The sequence below is a fragment of the Zalophus californianus genome, chromosome 5 (genome assembly GCF_009762305.2).
Source record: "Zalophus californianus isolate mZalCal1 chromosome 5, mZalCal1.pri.v2, whole genome shotgun sequence".
NCBI classification, from domain to species: domain Eukaryota; kingdom Metazoa; phylum Chordata; class Mammalia; order Carnivora; family Otariidae; genus Zalophus; species Zalophus californianus.
Genome location: NC_045599.1, coordinates 120,216,493 through 120,239,873, shown reverse-complemented (window position 1 = coordinate 120,239,873; position 23,381 = coordinate 120,216,493). Strand labels below are relative to the sequence as shown.

Genomic DNA, 23,381 nt, shown 5'->3' with positions numbered 1-23,381 from the left:
AGGACACGGAAACCCTTCATCAGGAGGCTCGAGCGGCTCAGTACGAGGCGTGAGTTGACGAGAGCCGTGTCAACCCTCTTTGGGCGGTGTCGCCGCTTCCCATCCGTGCTGTAGGAGGGACTCTCTCTGCGAGAGGGTCAAACCCCCCTCCTCCCGTGTCTGCGATGGGTGTCCCCGCGCCGCGCACCCCCCTCCCTCCAGCCCCTCCTTCCTGGCTGCCATAGAAACCGGCCTACGAGGTCCTGGCCCGCGTCCCGGCGCCTGACCGGCCCCCGGCCCCCTCCCCCGGGCCAGCCCCCCGCTCCCTATTGGTCCTCCGGGAAACGCTGCGGGGCGCCTCTGTCCCCCCCCCCCCACCCCATCCCCCCTCCCGCCGCAGGGCCCCGGCCTGGGCCAGCGGGCGGGGTTTGCCCGGGCCGCTGTCTGTCAGGTCGGCCGTCCCTGACAGCTCCGGGAGCCTTCCGCGCGGTCGCGGCGCCCGCCACCCACGCACCCACCGCGTGCTCCAGCGCCAACCGCTCGGAGCCCCTGGCCCCCAGCCGCCGAGCCCGTGAGCCAGGCTCGCCACGAAGGTAAGCGAGGGCCACGGGGCTCGCAGCCAGCACCCACACCCTGCCTGCCTCCTCCGCCAGGTTGCTGAGCTGGGTGGGGCGGGGGGACTGCGAGCGGCGCCCGTGCCTCCCGCGAGCCGAGCGGGAAACGGAGACACGACTGCCGGCGGGGCGGGGTGGAGGGGGAGCTGGGGTCAGGAGAAGGGTAGGCGCTCCGGCGGGACGGCCCCTCTCGGGCCGCTCGGCGCGCGCGAGCACAGGGCGTTGGAGCAGTAGGCGCGGGTGCGCTGGCGCGTGCGGGGCACTGCCTGTGCGGTGCGTGGCGCTCCTGGGTCTGGGCGCGCGTGTGTCCCCGCGCCCCGGCGCCGTGCGGGCTCCGCGTCAGTGTGCGCGCCCGCACGGGAGCCGGGGAGGACCGCTTCGCGCCTTGCCCGGCGCACACCCGGCGCGGGGACCAGAGCCCCAGGGCGCGAGCCCAGGTGTAGACAGTTCGTACTGAGCGCTGGGGACGGGCAGCGAGGGCAGTGACCGCGAACGGCCGTGGCCCAGCACACCCCACACCACGACGCTCCCTAAAGAGTCGTGCTTCCTTTGAAGACTGCACAAGTAAGGAAGAACCTCGTCTCCTCTTCCCGAATGTCCCTTCAGGAATATTAGGAGCGTCAGGATGACCAGGAAAGGATGGCAAAGGGGTCTTTAAAATGTCATTTCTGGTCAGCTTTGACACAACAGTTGGGCAGATGGACAGGTCGAGGGAGCAGATAAAGGTGCTCTTAGGGCAGCAAAGATTCAGCGGTCCGCACTTATTTCTTCCCTTCCTTCCCGCCCTCTTCCTTCCCCTCCTTGCCTCTCCTACCCCTACCCCCAACCCACCCCTCCCCCCGTTTTCGTCCTCCGGAGTTTAGTAGACAAGAGGGCTCTCTGTTAGACCCACCCTCCCCCACCCCATTTCCTCATCCCGTTTCAAAATGGGAGCAAATGAACCACATTCTAAGCTCTTCCCCGTGCAATTCAGACAAGTTTGGAAATTAAACAGATCGCGTTTGCACTTGAGACCGCGGGAATCCAAAAGGGAAACAAACAGAACCAGACCAAAAAATCTATTCCAAGTTAAGTCAAGATTTCAAGGGGGGAAATCTAAAAGGAATATTTGTTTATGGCAATATGGTGTGTGTGTGTTTGAAAAATATGTATCACTCAAGCTTGCATCATCAGTATTCAGTGTGATTCACAGAAGCGCTTCAAAAGCTGGTTTCTGTTAGTGTTGCAAAAGCACTTCTAATTTTGGTTGCCATGGTAACCGAAGAAGTCGCCCCGCACCGTTGAGACGCTGCCTGGCTGGAACCAGGAACTGTTCTTGAGATCTCCTCACGTCCCCTCCTGTCACCATGGTAATAATAACTGAGCTTATAAGATACTTGTTTCTTTTCCTTAAAGTACTAAAAGCCCGGGCATGTTGTTTTTAAATTTTATCTTTTCAGAGTTTGCAATTTGTGAGACAAATCTTCCCTCTCAGACAACTGTGTGTAAACACTGCCCTGCAGCCAGTCGGCCCTGCTGGCCCAACTCTCTTCCCAAAGCGCACTGCACTAAGGGGAGAAGCCTGAAGGAGGAGAGTGTTTGATGTTAAAGGAATCCTGGCCTGGCACCAGGCTCCCTCCCCATTTAGCATTTAAATCTGGAGTCCTAATTAGCTCTCTAATTAGGAGATGGGGGAATGTGGGTGGGGGTCCTAGAAGGAGGCCAGTGGGGGAAAAGCTAAGTCCTGCTCTCCATGGACGCCTGTTCTGCGTGCTGTTGAATTTGCCTCCATGGGTTTATTTTTGGCTTGACCACCGTTCAGTGGTAAGCCTGGAAAACCCTTCAGAGAGGCCTCCTTCTGTGTTAGGAAAAAATGTGGATTGGATCTTTAGTTTGAGGTGTGTGCTTTTTTCTAATAACTAAACTGCATTTAAAATAAAGGCAGGTTTGTATGAAATCTAAATTTCCTGGTAATAACTACAGGTAGGCCATAGCGCCCTCTGTGCTCTTGGTTTAAGCTTTAGGGTTTCAGTTAAGATGGATTCATTTGGGGGCAGCAGTGACATCATTCAGATCATTAGCAAATGTTGGTGTCTTTAAAGAACCATAATTATTTACACATCCACAATTCCTGAGCAATGAATCCTATAAAATCAATTTTGTATATTGATGGCACATGACTGGAAAATTTGAAAACCTCTAGACTTAACAGTTTTAAAAAAAAAAATATTTCGTCCCACTAGGTTAATGTTTTCAGCCAAATATATAGTTTCATTTTGAGAAATTTAAAAATTAAAATATAATGTGAAATCCAACTTCATTTTTTGAATCTCATTATAGTATTTCACTAAGGACTAAAGAGCCTTAATTCTTTGGCTGATTTCTTTCAGTTGTTGAGAGGACCAATTGTTTATAAAATTAGTCTCATTCTATTGTCATTTCCTATTGTCATTCTAGAAAAAGTTTTCTAGGGGCACCTGGGTGGCTCAGTCGTTAAGCATCTGCCTTCCATTCAGGCCATGATCCCAGGGTTCTGGGATGCGCCCACATCGGGCTCCCTGCTCGGCGGGAAGCCTCCTTCTCCCTCTCCCACTCCTCCTGCTTGTTTTCCCTCTCTCGCTGTGTCTCTCTCTGTCAAATAAATAAAATCTTAAAAAAAAAGTTTTCTAGAATTGAAGTTATATATTTCAAGAGAAAAAATATTCAAATTACTTATGAAGGCAATAGTCTACAATTTGAATTAAGCAGATCATAGCTTCTAAAATTATTTTCTCCCGGGCGCCTGGGTGGCTCAGATGGTTAAGCATCTGCCTTCGGCTCAGGTCATGATCCCAGGATCCTGGGATTGAGTCCCGCATCGGGCTCCCTGCTCCTTGGGAGCCTATTTCTCCCTCTGCTTCTCTCTCTCTCTCTCCCTCTGTCTCTCATGAATAAATAAATAAGATCTTTAAAAATAAATAAATAAAATTATTTTCTCCCAAGAACTTCAAGATAGCTCAGCCAGTATTATACAGGATACTGAGGAGTATTAACCAGTTTTACAGATGAGCAAGTTGCGTTCAAAAGACTCAAGTCATTTCAGCTAACCACATGAAAAATTGAGAGACAAAAATACATGAGGGTCAGCTAAGACTGAGAGAGAAATCAGGATGAGAAGAGAGACAAGGTAGGAATGGTGAGAAGAATTTAAGATTAGAGAGAAAAATAAAACTAGGGAAAAGGGAGTCTTCAGTGAGCAGAAAACGCACAGATTAAGGGAAAGGGAGTCAAAGAGAAAAAGTCAGGTGCAAAGAGAGTTGCACCGAAACAGACACACAAAACCAAGACAGAGAGCAGGAAGCTAAAAGGAACTCTTCATCTTCCAAGAACAGAGAGCTTGATGCTTTTCCAGAAAGCCCAGGGATCCCACTTAGCAAACTCCTCCGACTGATGTCAGAGAACCCGAGGGAGGCCTGATCTGGGCGCATGCTGGCCCACTCACTCCCTCCAGTCACCCCTCTCTGCTCACCGCGCTGTCTTCCCAGTCCTGAAGTCACCGAGAAAACCTACATCTCCATTTGTTGGGCTCATTTAGCTGGGATAATTTGTAGACACACTTGATTATGTAATTGTAATTTTTTACTTTAAATTACAAGTTTTAACTTTTAAAAACTGCTTGTTATCAAATAATATATTCATCTAATTTTATGAATTAGAGCATTTTGAAAGATTCTAACAAAAACAACAGTCCCCCTCCTTGGATACAGTCACTCTCCGCTCTTGGCTGTTTGATCACTTCCCTCCCTATTGCGGAATAATTTGCATATGTAGCTGATCTTCATTTATCAGTTTTAGACAGAAACTATGTGCTTTCTCTTATTGAAGGGGGGGGATATAGCTCTCTCATCCCACCCCTTCCAATTTCCCTCCTTTTATTTTTGCAACAAAGTTGGTGGGAAGAAATCAGCCAGGGCACTGTTGGCATAACCTTTTATTTGAAAATGCCGGGCATGGGAAAGCCCTTAAGAGCATCTGGCTTGGGGCAGGAGGGCTAAATATTTCCTAGAACTTTAGCCAGATCAGCCAAAGTTCGGCTAGTATCAGAAATAGTTGATCAAGGGTGGCTCTTGGGAGAGGGAGGAATTGCTCTCACAGATTAGCATCCATTGTTTGCGTGATTTGGATTTTATACAAGGGAATGGGGAGGAATAGTCAGGGGCTAAGTCTTGTGGGAAGATAAGGAGCCAGAGCTGCAGGGGACAAGGCCTTTTTTGAATGATTTGGTTGCTGCTCTTTGGAATCATGCATGCTGCCAGGCCCTTTTGCATTCCATTTCTGTTTTCTTACCACTTTCTGTCTTTTAAAATTGATCAGTGCTCTCATTCATATAGGATTATTCCCTTAGGTCTACTAATAGTTTTTATACTCTGTGCATTTGCTTTATGGGACATGTGGGTTTTAAAATGTAAATTAAAGCACAAAGACAGCAATTTGCTGTAGACTAATCAATGATGTGATGGCCAAGTCTAAAATGATGAGGCATCTTTCATGCCAACTATTGGTAACGAGCAAGGTAAATATTTCTCTAGAATGTAGTCTTGTTCACCCTCTTGTTTTGCAGGTGAGGTAACAAACCCAGAGATACTAAGTGTGGGGTCATTTCTCCTTACTCCATGCTGGGCATGGAGCCTAACATGGGGCTTGAACTCACACCCAGAGATCAAGACCTGAGCTGAGATCGAGTCAGACATTTAACCAACCAAGCCACCCAGGCGCCCCTCTCTTGACTCTCTTTTAAATACTCATTCTTTCACCCTCTCTCTTCTTGACAACCTTGTCTTATATTCCTTTTCTTTTTTTAAACCTTTTCTCTTTATTATAAAGAAAGATCAGGGATGCTGGGGTGGCTCAGTTGGTTGAGCATCCCCCTTTGGCTTGGGTCGAGGTCCCAGGGTCCTGGGATTGAGCCCTGCCTACATAGAGCCCCGCATTGGGCTCCCTGCTCAGCAGGAAGTCTGCTTCCCCCTCTCCCTCTGACTTTCCCCCTATGTGTGTGTTCTCTCTCTCTCTCTCTCTCAAATAAAATCTTAAAAAAAAGAAAAGAAAGATTATACTTCTTTATTATAAACTATGTATTATAAAACACTACATATTCTAGAGATAGCAAGAAATAGTGGTTAAGTCTTATTTTTTTAAAGACCATATTTATTTATTTATTTGAGAGAGAGAGAGAGGAGAGCATGAGCTGAGGGTGTGTCGGGGGGCAAGGGAGGAGCAGAGGGAGAGGGACAAGCAGACTCCCTGCTTAAACCACAGAGTCTGACAGGGGGCCGGATCCCATGACCCTGACATCATGACCTGAGCCCAAACCAAGAGTCAGACACTTTAAATGACTAAGCCACCCAGGCGCCCCAAGTCTTATTTACTTTTTAAAAAAATTTTTATAGTTAATATACAGTGTTATATTTGTTTCAGGTGTACAATATAGTGATTCAGCACTTCCATACAACACCTGGTGCTCATCACAACAGGTGCACTCCTTCATCCCCATCACCTCTTTTACCCATCCCCCTACCCACCTCCCCTCTGGTAACCATCAGTTTGTTCTCTATAGTTAAGAGTCTGTTTCTTGGATTGTCTCTTTTTTTTTCTCCCTTTGCTTGTTTGTTTTGTTTCTTAAATTACACATATGAGTGAAATCATATGGTATTTGTCTTTGACTTAATTAACTTGGCATTATACTGTCTAGCTCCATCCGTGTTGTTGCTTATGGCAAGATTTCATTCTTTTGTATGGATGAAGAATATTCCATTGTATATACGTACATTATTTCTTCTTTATCCATTCATCCGCTGATGGATACTTGGGCTGCTTCCATAATTTGGCTATTGTAAATAATGCTGCTATAAACACAGAAGTGCATGTATCCCTTTGAATTAGTGGGTTTTTTTTTTTTTTGTATTTTGGAGGTTAATAGCCAATAGTGCGATTCCTGGGTTGTATGGTGGTTCTATTTTTAACTTTTTGAGGAACCTCCATACTGTTTTCCAGAGTGGCTGCACCAGTTTGCATTTCCACCAACAGTGCATTTTTCTCCACGTCCTCTCCAACACTTGTTTCTTGAGTTGTTGATTTTAGCCATTCTGACAGGTGTGAGGTGGTATTTCATTGTAGTTTTGACTTGCATTTCCCTGATGATGAGTGATGTTGAGCATCTTTTCATATGTCTGTTGGTCATCTGGATATCTTCTTTGGAGAAATGTCTGTTCATGTTTCCTGCCTATTTTAAATTGGATTATTTGTTTCTTGGATGTTGAGTTGTATAAATTCTTTATATATTTTGGATACTAACCCTTTCTTGGTCATGTCATTTACAAATATCTTTTCCCATTCAGTAGGTTACCTTTTAGTTTTGTTGATTGTTTCCTTCACTCTGCAGAAGCTTTTTATTCTGATGTAGTCCCAATAGTTTATATTTGCAGGTGGTTAAATCTTAATTCTGGAAATAGCTTGCTGTGTTTGAATCCTGGCTCCGTGACTCACTTACTATGTATGTGACCTTGGGCAAGTAATTTGATCTCTGTGCCTCACCTTTCTTTGGCATAATAACAGCACCTACATTCTAGGATTATTGTAAGAATTAAATGAGTTCATTCATGTAAAGCTCTTAGAATGGTGCCTGGCACACAATAAATGTCATTGTTGCTAGTATTATTATCAAAAATAGAGAAATAAATATTATTTTTTATTTTATTTTTGAAGATTTTATTTATTTGTTTGACAGAGAGAGACACAGCTAGAAAGGGAACACAAGCAGGGGGAGTGGGAGAGGGAGAAGCAGGCTTCCCGCGGAGCAGGGAGCCCGACATGGGCTCGATCCCAGGACCCTGGGATCATGACCTGAGCTGAAGGCAGACATTTAACGACTGAGCCACCCAGGTGCCCCTAAATATTATTTTTTAAATAATTTTTTACTTATTCATTTGGGACAGAGAGATAGAGAGAGAGAGAGCATGAGCAGTGGGGAGAGGCAGAGGAAGAGGGAGAAGCAGATTCCCTGCTAAGCAGGGAGCCCGGCGTGGGGCTCGATCTCAGGACCTGGTGATCATGACCTGGGCCGAAGGCAGATGCTTAACCATCTGAGCCACCCAGAAGCCCACAGAAATAAATATTAAAATGAAAGAAATAATCATCTATAATTCTATCTCTAATCCTATCTTTAATCCTAGCCAGAGAGATTACCATTAACATTTCAGAGGGTTGTTTTTTGGTAGTTAAAAACAAAGCCAAAAAAAATTGAGATATTGTACATACAGTTTTATTTGTTGCTCTTCCCACTTATCTTTCTGTTTTGAGCTTTTCTCCCATGTTGTTGGATAGTCAATATTCTTCTGTATGGCATATTTGTTTTCTGTATTGATCCTAAGACAGAGCCTTACAAATTGCGTTCTCAGTAAGTACTAATAGTCTGGTAAGCCAACCTTTCTTCTGGACCCTTTGGGCTTGGACAGGTGTAAAGAGAGGTCCTTCCATCATGAATTTGAGAAGCCCCCCTGCAACTAAGACAGATCTTATCTTTTCCTATGCAGTAGAAACATTCTGGAAATGGCACCTGAAAAGTGTGGACACAGCAGAAACAGAATAAAGGAATACTCATGTGGGAAGATGATGGAGGAGTATGGGGGTGACAGGGCAAGAACCAGAATGGAAGTAGCGAGGCATGACTCAGTGGGGCCACCAAGCTGGGAGGTGTGGGTCTCCGTACTGCACAGCCAAGGCCAAAAGAAATGTAGGTCTGATGTTTTGGTTTTTCCTTGCAACCTCAGAGATTAGGTGAGGCTGGGAAGCCGGTGAGAAAGCTTCTGTGTGTGGACACCTCCTGAAGGCTGGCCTGCATTGATCTCCCCAGTCTCCTTCTGGGAGATCTGACCCAGTTTGGCTCTTCCACAGTCCATGACAGTCACTTGCCTGCTTTACTCACGCAGGACATGTGTGACCAGAAACAGCCACTTAGCAACACTTTCAGGGTTTTTGGAATTAAGCCTTGAGCAGCTCCAGTGAGGATTCATGCCTCCTAAGAGCACTGCATGGAGCACTGTGGCCAATTTGTATTAGTGGGTTTGTGTTCTGTCAAGTTGCACAGGCCAGAGAATTGCTATCTTCCCAAGAAGCAGAGACGATGTTCAGAAGAGTGTAGGCTGGGTGGCGGGCTTTGGCTAGAGACATTTTGTAGGTAATTTAGAAGGTAAAGAGGTGTACTTCTGTCTTGCCTAAACTCAGGCTTCCTTAAGAATCACTCTCTCTGTGTAGCACATCTCATCCACATGAAAGCCACTCTGTGTGGTTTGTTGATTACTGTCTGCCAAAGAAAGTAAAAAAGATTTGCCAAAGCTCTGAAACAATTGCGTTGGTTAATATCTAGAGAAAGCGGAGAGTCTCCTTACTTAGCACTGCTATATAGTAACTTCTAAACTTCTAAACTTATTTGTTGTTAGTTTTTTTTTAAAGATTTTATTTATCTATTTATTTTAGAAATAGGGAGAGCAGGTGAGCAGGAGTCGGGGGAGGAGGAACATGAGGAGGGAGAGGGACAAGCAGACTCCACACTGAGCGTGAAGCCTGACACAGGGCTCCATCTCACAGCCTGAGACCACGACCTGAGCCGAAATCAAAAGATAGGCGCTCAACCAACTGAGCCACCCAAGGACCCCTGTTGTTAGTCACACGTTTAGAAGTTACTATATAGCGGTGCTAAGTAAGGAGACTCTCTGCTCTGCCATTCTTCCTCCTGCTCTCATATTTATCATTTCACTGTCTTTAGGTGACCACTACACCTCGAGACAGTGTCCACACAGGAAGAAAGGGAAAGGAGCTGTGCTAGTTACTTGGTGTAAGCCAAGAGTCTCCTTACTTAGCATTGCTATATAGTAACTTTAAAAGTGTTATGCCCTATTTTATCAGGAAGAACAAGTTATCAGAAATCCCTTACTAAGGTCCCATTATCCAGAGCTGTGGCTCCTGGCCAGTGTTAGCTGTGGGAGAGAAAGAGAAAGTGGGCTTTCCAGCTTCTATAGCAGAAGAAGTCAAGGAAGGGAGAAAAGAGTTCATAAAGATGTTGAGTGAGCCAGCCTGTAATGTTTGCCACACTGTCACTTAATGATAGGGTGCCCATATGTCCACATATTTGAGGGATAACCCTGGTTTACACATGTTGTCCCAGTGTGATTATTAATAGCAACCCCTTCTATTCTCAAAAGTATCCTGGTTTAAATGACAAATTCTGTGTTCACTCTACTTAGTGAGCACTAGCTATTTATTGTAGGCTCTTGTTAAATAGTGGTTATTAATAAAAAAGATAGAATGTAACCATAAGATAAATAATAAGCCAAGATTACATGTGGTGAATGCCTGTGTGGTACAGGCAGCAGATATGTTGGGTTTATAGGAAAAAGAAATGAGTGAATCGGTAAATGAGTTGGGGTGAGTTGATTGGGGTGGAGATGAGTATAGGGGGAGATGTGACACCATGGCATGAAAAATAAATGGATTGGGCACAGTTTGAAAAATGGAAAAATTTATGTGCCAGGGTTTGCCTTGAAAAGACTAACAACAGGGGTCCTTGGGTGGCTCAGTTGGTTGAGCGCCTATCTTTTGATTTCGGCTCAGGTCGTGGTCTCAGGCTGTGAGATGGAGCCCTGTGTCAGGCTTCACACTCAGTGTGGAGTCTGCTTGTCCCTCTCCCTCCTCATGTTCCTCCTCCCCCGACTCCTGCTCACTTGCTTTCCCTATTTCTAAAATAAATAGATAAATAAAATCTTTTTAAAAAACTAACAACAAATAAGTTTTAATGCTGCCTTTGTTTGAGTGATGAACACTTTGTAATATGGGATATAATACTAAGATATTGATTTGACCTAAGAGTATTTTGAAGACTTACAACACAAAATAAAAAGCCATTTATATATTAAGTCAAATATACTCTTCTGCCATCACAAAATTTATCAGAGGAATTTTGCATATGTTTCTACATTAGTTTCTAGATTATTATCTTGCAGAGCATGCAGTAGAGTATGACCTTGAGCTATTTAGTAACAAAGTCCTCCTTAATCAAGATAAAATATTGGCATCTTCCAAATTTTCTTTTGAGTTGATTTGAAATGAAAATATTTACTTAGCTGTTTTTTTTTTCCTTAGCTTGGTTTTAAAATCCCAACAATTTGTTTTACATATTCATTCATTCTGTTAGGGGGTTGGTGGGCTGACATAGTGGAAATAAACAAAGTAAAGAAATTTGGATCTTGTCTTGTCCCTGGCCACTAACTAGTAAGTCTCCTTCCTCTGTGGATCTGTTTCTCGAATACAAAACGAGAGATTAAATAATGCTGTGGCTCCTCTACTTTGTGTTCCTAAGAGTCCATGAGTGTGTTTGGGTTATCAAGGGAAACCATGAAACAGCCAATCTGCTTGTAGTCTCAGGTCACTTTGGTTTAAGGAGGTGTTAAGAAGTAAGACTGCAAGGAAAACTGACATGAGGCCACGAAGTGCCTGACTGTCCATCTAAGCAATTTGCCATTCATTTTTGGCAGAAGGAAGGATTTCCTAAGCATCATGGAAGGTCAGTGGTACTCAGTGCGTTGGAGGGAAGAAAGACAAGGGAGGGAAAGACTTGTTTTATTCTAGGTTCTGAGCTATTTTGCAGTGTTCAATGACCTAACACGGTTCAAAGAGCAATGAGGCTTAGCTCAGCTATTTCTGGGTTTATGTCCTGAGAAGTTCTAATGGCACATCACGGGTCTAATCATTCTGACACAGTCTATTGGTGATGGTCCGACACCAGCCCTCCCACTCCCATTCTGCTGCTACAGATATCCCCCACTTTTCAGAGTTCACGGTACACCATTCTGCTTTTACAAAACATCTACATTGGTACCTGTTTCGCTAACCCAATGAAATCCAAAGAGGATTTTGGCTTTTATGAAAAGAGGCAAAAAGTGAAAATGCATTCGGCGTTGGTTTTGCAGTGAGCCATTCTAGAGGCAGTGCACCTGGAGCGGTGGCAGAGGCCCCACCCAGCTCCTTCCCTGGGAACTACACTCCGCATCTCAGCTTCACGCCACCAGAGCTTCCAACAGTGGTCTGTGAGCATCTGTGCTTTATCTCAATTTATTTTGTGCATCCGCTAGCAAACTGTGTCCAAAAGTATCAGAAAAGCCCAAGAGAAGCTATTTTTGGGGGTCTGGGAATGCTAAAAAAAAATCCCATAAAATTAATTGGTAATTGCTCCTTTATGCCATTTCAGCTCATGAAAGGTTTCGTAGCATCCCTCTACTTTCGAAAAGTGGTGGAACCCTGTATCTCCTTTCTAAATGACATCGCCAATATTCTACAGCCCCATTTCCCTATTACTTTTATTTTTGAAGGGAAAGATTTAGAATCTAGATAATTTGACTGTTCAGTCACCCCAACCACTTTGTGTTCAGGTTTTCTCTTGAGAAGAAATGTTATCAAAGAGCTGAAGAGAGGGGCACTCCAGTGTCATGCTGCCACTCTCAGGAGTAACCACACCACGGACTGTGGTCTTTAAGTTGCCTGTTGCGATGGTTATCCTGGACTGATGTCTTCAAGGTTCCAAAGACTGCTGGTCCTGACCCGTTCCACGATCCCATCTCTGACCACCTTTAATGTGGTTTGGAATTATTTTGGATTTTTTTTTCTCCTTCTAAGTCCTCATCTTTACCTCCTGTCCAAGTATCTTATCTTCCCCATTCCTAAAAACTTGTTTCTTTTTATGAAATCTTCCTTAGGTAGATTTTTATTTTCTCAACTTTTCACTTGTCAGATTTAGAATCATCTGCTGAGCACTTCCTACTTTAGCTAACTGATGGAAATGTTGAAAAAGATTCCTCCCTGTGCCATTCCTAGGACAACTCATAGCTTTGTCCAAAATTGCTCAAAGTGCTGGGCTTCTGTGGCTCTTCTGAACCACTCATAGGTAACAGTTGTGCTCACACCTCTTTCAGAAGCTATGAAGATGTTTGTAGTACCAATATACATTGTGATATTGCAACAGGTCTGCTCATATGTGGGTAGCATGTAATACAAGACCAAATATACCATTTTAAGCATTTCCACACAGAAAAACAAAAACAGTTGAGATTTCAACTGAAATCCATTAAATTTATAGATTCGTTTGGGGGAGAGTTTACGTCTTTATGATAGTGAGTATTCCCTTATTAAACATGGTATGTCTTTCCATTTATTAGATCTTCTTTTATGTTTTCCAATAAGCTTTCATAATTTTCATAATTTATGTCTCTCTCAACTCCTTTGTTGGATTTATGCTTAGGTATCTCATGAATTTTATTGCTACTCATGTCAATGAAATATGTCTTATTATTTCCTTATTATTACCAGATTATTATTGGTGAATACAAATGTTATTGAATTTACACTAATCTTGTCTCCAGCGACACTGTTAAACCTACTTAGCAGTTCTAACGGTTTATGAGTAGGGGCTCTGGGATTTTCTATGTTTAAAATCTGTGTCTGCAGGGACGCCTGGGTGGCTCAGTCGGTTAGGCAGATCCTGGAGTCCTGGGATTGAGCCTCACACTGGGCTCACTGCTCAGCAGGGAGCCTGCTTCTCCCTCGCCCTCTGCCACTCCCCCTGCTTGTACTCTCTCTCTCTTTCTCAAATAAAATCTTTTTTAAAAATTAAAAAAATAAAATCTGTGTTTGAAAATAAGAGCAATTTTATTTCTTCCTTTTCAATATTTAGTTATTGTCTTCTGTCATTGGCCAGAGGCTCCAATAAATATTGAATAGAAGCAGCGTTAGCAGGCATCCTTTGTTCTCCTGATGTTGTAGAGAATGCTTTTAATACTGAGCCACTTAAAAAGATATTTGCTATAGGTTTTTGGTAGATAGCCTTAATTTGCTTGAGCAAGTTCCCTTGTACACCTAGTTTGCTAATATTTTTATTAAGAATGAGTGTACAATTTTACCAAATGTTTTCTCTGTATCTCCTGAAATATCCTTTCGCTTTTCTCCTTTAACTGATTTACGTGTTGAATTAAATCTACACATCTTCTATTGTTAAGCTATGCTTATATTCTTGGAAGAAATTCTACTCAGATAAGCTTTTATAAATATATTGCTAGCTTTGATTTAGTATTACTATTTTATTTTGCATTTTTGGTATCTATGTTAGGGAGTGAAATTGGCTTATAATTTCACTTTCTTGTACAGTCTGCCAAACTTTCAACAGGTATTCTGTTCCCAAGAGGCCTGAGTTGTGCTTGTAGCTTAAAGTATAGTTTGTTTCTTCTGTGGTGTGTGCATATACAGCAAACAATGGTATCTCTTCTTATTCATTTATAACTTCCTTTGAGGCATTTGGAATCATTTAGTAGTAATGATAATAATCATGACTTATTTTGGACTTTCTCTGTATAGATTGTCATTCAAAAGCACAGGGTTATCTAGTGTTTCATCAGGTCAGTTTGGATGCTTGCAGTGGTGATAACAAGTCCATTATGAAGTTGGGAATAAAGAATAATTTAATTTGTGTATTAACTATCACTGATGTTCATCAGGCCCAATGGTTTATCTAAAAACAAAGCACTTTAAAGAATATTCCTTGCTGGGGAGGCGTGGGTGGCTCAGTCGGTTAAGCGTCTGCCTTTGGCTCAGGTCATGATCCCAGGGTCCTGGGATCGAGTCCCGCATCGGGCTCCCTGCTGAGCAGAGAGCCTGCTTCTCCCCCTGCTTGCTCTCTCTCTCTCTCTCTCTCTGACAAATAAAATCTTTTCTTTTTCTTTAAAGAATATTCCTTTCTGATTCTCCTACCTGCTTTTGCTACTGACGCTGATTCATGTCATGCCCAAGCTTGGACTTCATGGTGGTTGCTGGTGCCTTAGAGCATTATGTTCCACAGTAGAATACACCAAATGGAGGCAGCAAGTGGAATCAGGCAGGCTTGGATGCCATGCTGGCCCTGTGACTTTGAGTTTGGACAAATTCCTTAACCTCTCTAAAACTTTAATTATTCCATCAGTGCAATGGGAATTTTAATATGTCTTAAAGAGTTTGTTATAATGATTAAATCTGTAAGAGAGCGCAGTGTCTGGTATATTGTAAATGCTTAATAAAAGTAGCTTTTAGTATTTTTTTCCTGTTAGAGTGAATAAAATGCTAACAATATATGCTGGCACCAACTAAAAATATGGCTTCTTTCAAATGTCCTTCAAAACATGCTATTAGTTTCTAGATTTTAAGTTTATGTTATAGTGCCTTTCATATATTCTGTCTTAATTCTTTTTCTTTTAACAAATATTTATTTGGTGCCTCCTATATCCTAGGACTAGATGCTGGGGAAAATTGAAAATATGAGACAAATAAGTAGCAGAGATCAGTCTAAAGAGACCAAACACAATTAGAATATGAACTGATAGAACCTAAGATGTGAAATATCGAGATGGACTATAGGATAAGATATGAGATACCAAGATATGAGTTCAGTGGGACTACTGAGGAAGTAGGTAAGTAGAAGAAAATACCAAGAAGATGATATTTCAGCAGGGTCTTAAAGGCTGAAAAAGGTAAGGAGCAAATGTGTTCCAGGCCGAGCAAGCTGGGTATATGAAACTACCCAGGCATGAAAAGATACTTTATGATAGGAAAGGTAAAACTTTAGGAGTAAATTGCATAATTGATTCAGATGTCAGAACTTCCCTTCAGGACTGGATATGTTGCTCTCAGTCTTTTGAGCTTGGGGGAAGGGGACCAGGGATGCTTTGGAACCCCCGGTAAACACTGACCCTCCAGTGTCCTAGAGGTAGGATTTAATTCACTGCTAATTAGTGCTGGTTTCGGCTCCCCTGGGGAAGTGTAAACATAAAGAAGGAAAGGAGTCGGGAGCAAGTGCTGGATGTGAGTATTTGCTGCACTGTCAGAGGAGTTGAGAAGTGCAGAAGCGGTCTTGAAAACAGAGCAGGGATTATTTGGCATGCTTTAAAATAAAGCAAATTCTGCTGGAGGCTGCTAACATATCACACCCTAAAAATAAAAACAAAGGGATATGGAACCTTTTTCACTCTTACTGTGATCATTTTAACCTCAGTGACCTTCCAAAGGAAAGCCATAACTGGGTTGTTTTTATAGTCTGTGGGCTGGAGCAAATGCTGGTGTATAAACATTTTGATCCTTCCAACTCAAATAGCCTTCTTAGGAATGTCTACCCACATTTGAGGTGTGCTTCACTGGGAACCTTAGAATGTTGTATAAAAGCAACAGGGCATCTCACCAAACCCCACGATGTTTCAGAAATTTTCCAGCCAGAGGTGCTCTGGTTAGGGGCACTTGTAAAAAACCTGCCCTTCTTTCAGGAGAGAACACTTGAAAGAGTTTTGGGGGTTGTGTTTTTAAAATTTTTTACCTTTATTTTTTCTTTATCATAGAACAGTTGTTAGTAGTGGTGTTGTTGTTTTTCCACCAGAGAAGGATATGAAAGAAATATCTATGTCTGTATCTTCTGGGATCCATGCTACCTTTTAAAATATCTGTACAACTCAGATCAATTCAGGCAGCATGTACGAACTCCTCCTGAGTATTTGGTGTCCAGAATCATGAAGCTAGTACGTTTGAGGACCTGCCCCATAGAAACCTCGTGCCAGTGGGGAGGACAAATATGTGCACAAGTAGCACAAATACTAGACAGAATTTGAAGATGTTCAAGGAAAACACAGAGTTCATGGGGGGAAATACCAGAGGGAGAGCTGAATTCTGCTTGGAGTATCAGGAAGGGAAGAGAAGGGAATTGAAGTTACATTTGAATAAGTAAAATTTTAACCATTAGATGATTGAAATAAGAAAAAGAATGGAATGAACCTCTTGTAAAACAAGAATTTAAAATAATTGTTGTGCTTAACAACAAAATAAACCTGTTATGATTTGTTTATTCATTCATCTAGTCCATAAACAAGTACTGACTACCTGCGTTGTGCCAGACACCACTTAGAGAGAGAGGTGAATAGAACGTCCTTCGTCCCTGCCCGCAGTACCCTCACTGTTGACACAGACCAACAGAGAGGTGCACACAAGAGACAGATGTCCACAGAGGGGTGTATGAAGTACTCTGAGAGTACCTTGGACTTAAAGGAGGCAAGGACGACTTCACAGTGGGATAGAGTTTGGGAGGTTCAATGGTGAATGGGTTGAAGAAAGCACTCCTTGTAGAAGAAATGCCATGTACAAAGGCATACAGGCGTGAAGCAGCATGGGATGCTTGTGGGACCTCAAGTATGGCGCTATATCTCAGATACAGGGCTCCATGGAAAGGAGGAAGAGTGCTCCTTGACCTTCGTAGAGTCCTTGGCTGGGTCTGAAAGTTAAACTGACAAAGATTAACAGGAGAAAAACATGCATGTGTATTCAATATAAGTTCTATGTGACATGGGAGACTTTATAAGGAAATGAAGACTCAAAGAAGCAGTTGGACCTGAGTATTTTATGCTAGGTTTGATGAGGAGTGGATAGTCATGGAGGAATATGATGAACTAAGGAGTACAGAGGTTCCCCCTTAGCTGCGAGTTTGCTTTTCATGGTTTCAGTTACCTGAGGTCACATGGGGCCCAGAAGCAGAGGATTCTTCTGGCTTACTGTCAGAAGCAGCCCAAGGCTCCATCGCCACCCTGCATCAGTCCCCTCACCACACCTCCTCATGTAGGCCTTTTATCATCTTACGTCATCACAAGAAGGGTGAGTACAGTACAGTAGGATACTTTGAGAGAGAGATCCCATTCCTATAACTTTTATTATAGTACATTGTTATACTTGTTCTATTTTATTATGAGTTATTTCTCTTAATCTCTTACTGTGCCTAATTTATAAACTTTACCATAGTTATGCATGTATAGAAAAAAACATAGTACATATAATATAGGGTTCAAGTGTTATCTGTGGTTTCAGACATCCACTGAGGGTCTTGGGACATATCCCCCAAGGATAAGGGGGGACTACTGTATGAGGTAAATGTAGTAAATTGGGGGAAGCTTAGCAAGCCCCATTTGTTAGGATTCTAATTGTTGCCCCTTGTCTTCAGAGGTAAGGATGCTCCTTTCTTCCAGGTATAGGGAGGGTACCTCTCACCTGAAGGTTTTATAACAGGTTTCAGGGAAGAAGGGCAAGGGGAGATGGAAGTCAGACTGACTCTCCTGCTTAAAATATTCAATATCTCAAGGTGCCATATTTGGGGTAGCAGGCCCTGAACCCTATCAGGGCATATGGAGGAGGGCAAGTGGGAGCAGGGAAGATGAGAAATGAGACTAGGAAGAAAATCAAGAGCCAGATGTTGAAGAGCTTTCTAGACGATGCAATGGAGATTGAATTCTATCCAATATTCATTTTAATGAAGTTAGTTTAAGTGGAGCAGTAATACCTATATTTGAGAAAGATCCTGCAGGTGGTTTCCTGGAGCATGAAGTTGAGCTGGGAAAGACAGGAAGTAGGAGGCTGTTTCAGCCAGCCAGGTCTAGCATGGGATTGAGACTATTGGCCCTCAAGAGCCCAAGATGCAGTTTCGAATTTAAGCAAAGATAACCATAAGACGTCTAATAAAACAAAGATGCCTTCAAAAAAATGTATCAGATGTCAAAATATTTTAAGACTTCTCTTGCCTCCTCCCCGCTGGTGCCCTCAAGCACGTGCATCTCTACTACTGTGGGACTCTGCCCTGCTCAGGAGGCAGCAGTCAGGATGATGGGCAAAAGAAGGGGGGTGGTATCGAAGTGGGAGAATTTATAGCACTAGGTGAAGGCAAGACAGAAACCTGGGATGGTGCTTAGGTTTCCGACTTGGCTGACAGGGTATTGGCCATGGCCTGCCTTTGGATTGCTACGACACATCGTTCCTGATGTCCGGCAGAGGCCTCCTCCAAGGCAGGCATGCCTCTGACATCAGTTACCCTTGCAGAGTTCCTCCATTTTTTGCACTTAGTCCAGGCTCCAACAAGGGCTTTTATAACGCCCTCCTCTGAGGGCCCCAAGCAAATCCCTCACAGACCATCAGATCCTCAGGACAAGATTCAACCTCTGACATAAGCACCATTTCAGCACAGTCCTGTCAGCGGGCCTCTGACACAAGCTTGGCTCAGGGTAGGAGGGCTCAGCAGGGGCAACCAGCCCTCTCACCCACCTTTTGTAGTCCCCTGGCTAGCGCTCCTCCATGCAAAGTTATACTGGTCCCCTTACTCACTGCAGGACTGTGGCTCAGTGACAAAAAAGAGAAGATGCCGCCTGATGGAGACAGGTCTTTATCCCAGCGTCATGCGTTAATTAACCCACTCCCAGCCCCCAGATCTGTCTGGGGACAAAGCCCCAGGCAACAGCCAAATGTATCTCTGGGATTGTTCCTGAATATTCCGAAGTGTCAAGCACTGAGAAGAGAATTTCCCTTATCATCCTGGGCCTCATGTTCACTACACTGTTTTCTTCAGGTTTCCCAAAGCCCCAGCCTCAAAAGAAACAAAATAATATTTAGAGATACATTCTCAAATAGAGGCTTAGCTGCTCCTCCGTGTTCGTCCAGGCCCAGGGCAGGAGTCGGGCTCCACTAGTACCACTGATTTTCATGACCAGTAATTGAGCGTCTACTTTTGCTTGGGAATATATTCTGTAGTTAGTTGATAACTATGTCACCATTTCAACTGCTTGATTTACTATGGTGCCAGGTTTCATTTCTAAGTCATCTTATTTCTGGATTCAAAACTAAAAAAAAATCTCAGCTTTGGAGTGCTGGGCTAGACCATTTCAGTCAGGGGGCCCGGTGTATGGTACTGGGGATGAGTCACTTTTACATACATGGTCATCAGAAACCGACCACAATCCCTGGATATTGGTGGAGATAAATGTGTATTTTTATCCCGTAAGGCAAGAAAATCTCTGTTGTAATCATAGTCAAAATAGGATCAACAACGAAGGCACATACAGAAGAATATAGAGTAAAATATGATGGAGCTCTTTGAATTCTTCCCCTTTCCCCCAATTTCATTTCCCTCCTCCCTCTCAACAGTTGGGAACTCGTGCATCCAGAACTTTTCCTGCACTTTGCAGATATCTTTCCTTATACATGAATAGATCCCTGCTTAAGTGAATAGTGACTCTTTTCATGAAGAAATGTATGCATTTCGTGGACCCTGTGGCTGTTCCCTCATGATCCCTTATCCTTACAACGATGAGTAATTCATAAAACTCTCAAGTAGTAGAGGGCAGGGAGAGGGGAGTGTGGGCTGAGAATCACAGTGGAAACCTTGATGCCTCGTTCTGAATCTTTTCATGTTCAATCCTCGACCTTCTTGCAGTTTTATGCATTGAAATAATATCTAGTCTGTAGAGCTCAAGCTTTGTTTCCAAGCTGCCCTGGGAGATGAGAGATCCTCATTGTCTACTTTGACTTGCCTCCTTGGGGAAATGGTTTCAGCCAGAAATACCAGGTCAATTAGCAAGCACTACGGAACAGCATGTAATTCTCAGGACTGGCTTCGAAAGCCTCCAGGCTCCCTGGTGGGCAACACTTAAACTGCCTCCTCAGCACCATGTAATCACTTCTTCCATCAGCCCCAGAATGGTGCCCGCTCTGGGGAAGAAAGCATCTCTAATTACATTTGCCTTTCTCTTCCTCAGTCGCGAAGGTCCTGTGTGTGGATGCCTGTGCCAAGCAGTTCTTGGAGCAGTAAAGGCACAGCCAGATGCGGGAAGGCCCTGCCTCTCCTCTTAGCAGTTTCTTTTGCTTTTCCAAGCCAAGTAGGCCTGCAAGATCTTTGACTTCACCACTCCTGTTCTTCAGTGGATTTACATCATTATTTACCAGGCTCCCTGCAGATGAAAGGCCAGTTTGGTTTTGATGAATTTTCTCTTCACGTGAAGTCCAGAATGACTGCATGATTTATGAATTTCCTGCCCCCCACCCGAGGTTTTTCTGTTTCCCATCAAGATGAATACTTTTTTGTTTTAAAAAAGCAAATTAATCTTTGATCTCGGTATACTTACAGGTATAAACCAGAAAGACATGTACATGCCCTTCGTAACCATTTTCTTTCCTGAGAGCATTTAAAAATGTAGAGAGGCTGTATTTTTTATGGACTAAATCTCTCTTTTCTGAAGACCTTAGGAATGGTTTTCTGTGAGGTGAGTTGAGGGATTATCCTTTATGGAAACCGGGCAGGGAGTTTGTCCCGTGTCTGCTGCTGGCTGGCCCTAAGCCAGCCTCCTACGAATTTTGAGTTGTTCATGACAACAGAGGAAAAGCTGCAGCAGCTGAGATCAGATGTAGTGGCCACGGAGATGAAGGAACTGCTTTTTCCCCCTGGAAAATGAGACTGGAGTTTAAATGTGAATGGTGTCTTGAGATCAATGCGTTTGATACCTTTTAGTAATGCAGTAAAGAAATGTATCCGAGATTGGGTAGAAAGATAAGGAAGAGTTTGCTGAACGAATGAATGCTTTTTGGAGGAGGTGAGCAAGGACAAGCTGTTTTGGGGAGCTGTGGACAAGTCATGTAACCTCTCTGGGCCTTTGTCCCCTCATCCCTAAAACGAGGAGGTGGGAGGAGAGGAGCACTGAGGTGTCTTCCATTTCTGACCTTCCAGGATTGTGTAATTCTTTGTTCTAGCCATTTTGGACAGTCTGGGCAAAGACCAGGAGGCAAAAAAGGAGAGAAAGCTGTTAAGAATGCAAGCAGGAGGGGCGCCTGGGTGGCTCAGTCGTTAGGCGTTTGCCTTTGGCTCAGGTCATGATCCCAGGGTCGTGGGATCGAGCCCCGCATCGGGCTCCCTGCTCAGCGGGAAGCCTGGTCTCCCTCTCCCACTCCCCCTGCTTGTGTTCCCCCTCTCACTGTCTCTCTCTGTCAAATAAATAAATAAAATTAAAAAAAAAAAAGAATGTAAGCAGGAATAGAAGTTGCAAGCAAAGATGTGAATGGCCGAAAAGGGAACATGAATGGTCTGGAAGCAGAACGTTTTTAATCCAAAAGCATGGTCAAGGTAGTTACAGAAAAGATATGGAGGCAACTGGCTGGGTAGTTGGCATTAAGTGAATATTTTCTGGTGTAACATTTTAATTCCTTTCATTATTTTAAATGTATTTAAAAGCATACATTTAAAGTATACAGTTCAGTGGCTTTTCGTTTATTCACCGAGTTGTGCATACATCACCACAATCAATCTTGGAATAGTTTCATTACCCTAAAAAGAAAGCCTGCTCTGCTTAGCAGCATTCCCAACCCCTTCCCCAAACCCCAGTCTGCCACGAATCTATGAATCTACTTTCTGTTTTTATAGATTTGCCTATTCAGAAGAGTTTATGTAAATCGGATCATACAATATATGGTCCTTTGTGACTGGTTTCTTTCACTTAGCATATGTTTTCAAGGTGTTTCCATGTCATGGTGTATATCAGTACTTCATTTCTTTTTATTGATGAATAATATTCTATTGTCTGTGTATACCACTCTTTATTTCTCCCCTCAACAGTCGATGGATATTTAGGTTGTTTCCACTTTTTAGCTATTATGAATTATGTTGCTATGAACACTTGTATAAAAGCATAGACATGTATTCATTTCTTGTAGGTATAGATCTAGGAGTGAAATTGCTGAGTTATGTGATAACTATATTCAGCTGTTTATTTATTTATTTTTGGTGCCAAAAGGTGATTTTATTAAGGCATGGGGACAGGACCTATAGGCAGAAAGAGCTGCTGCTATTCAACTGTTTTAAAAGTTGACAGATTGTTTTTCAAAGTGCTGAACCATTTTACATTCCCATCAGCAGTGTACCAGGGTTCTAGTTTCTCCATATCCTAGCTAACATTTGTTACTGTGTCTTTCTGATTCTAGCCATCCTAGTGGGTGTGAAGTGGTGTCTTGTGGTTTTATGCTCCCTGATGACTGGTGATGTTGAGCATCTTTTCATGTGTTTATTAACCATTTATATATCTTCTTTGGATAAATGTCTATTTGGATCCTTTGCCCATTTTTAATTGGATTATTTATCTTTTTATTATTGAGCTTTATTTATAGATTCTAGACACAAATCCCTTACCAGATACATGATTTGCAAAATTCTTTTCCCATTCTGTAGGTTGTTTTCTCACTTTCTTGATGGTGTCCTTTGAAGCATAAAATTTTTCATTAATGATGGCCAGTTTATCTATTTTTTTGCTGTTGTTGTTGCTTGTACTTTGGTATCACAGCTAACAAATCCAAAGTTGTGAAGATTTATGCCTATGTTTTCTTGTAAGAGCTTTATAGTTTTAACTCTTACAATTGGGTCTTTGATGCATTTTGAGTCAACTTTTGTTTATGGTATGGAGTAGGGGTATAACTTCATTCTTTTGCATGTAGATAGCCTTTTAATTATTTTTAACTTATATTTCTAGTTATTTTCTGAGTGGTTGCTCTAGGGCATAAAATATATATTTTTTTAACTTATCAGAACCTAATTTAAATTTATACTAACATAACTCCAGTGAGATCTAGAAATTTTACTCCTTTATAGCTCCATTCCCAGCTCCCCTTTGTTTTGCTATTGTTATAATTATTACATCTATATGTGTTAAAAATATAACATATTGTTATAATTATTACTTTGTATAATTTTATGTCCTTGAAAGAAACTGAGAGAAGGAAAGATAGCAAGTATAGATAGACTTGGGGGTTATTAGGAGCCCCTTAGGTACAGAAATGATTTCTGCTTTGCTCGTCGTCTTATCCCCTGCACCTAGAACAGTGTTTGTCATGTAGTAGGTGCTCATCTAATATGTAAATCAATGAATG

General features: G+C 42.9%; 1 protein-coding gene across 2 annotated transcripts in view; it reads left to right on the top strand.

Annotated features, from left to right (window-relative positions):
* Positions 1-387: 387 nt before the first annotated feature.
* The window catches only part of NIM1K (NIM1 serine/threonine protein kinase), a 63,486-nt gene continuing 40,492 nt past the window's right edge, over positions 388-23,381 (top strand). The window contains exon 1 of one of the 2 annotated variants that reach the window (XM_027607165.1): positions 388-572. The gene's annotated coding sequence lies outside the window, so the exon portion shown is untranslated. Of the gene's footprint in view, positions 573-812; positions 1,158-23,381 lie in introns of those variants that run through there. The other variant, XM_027607166.2, reaches the window with a different exon arrangement.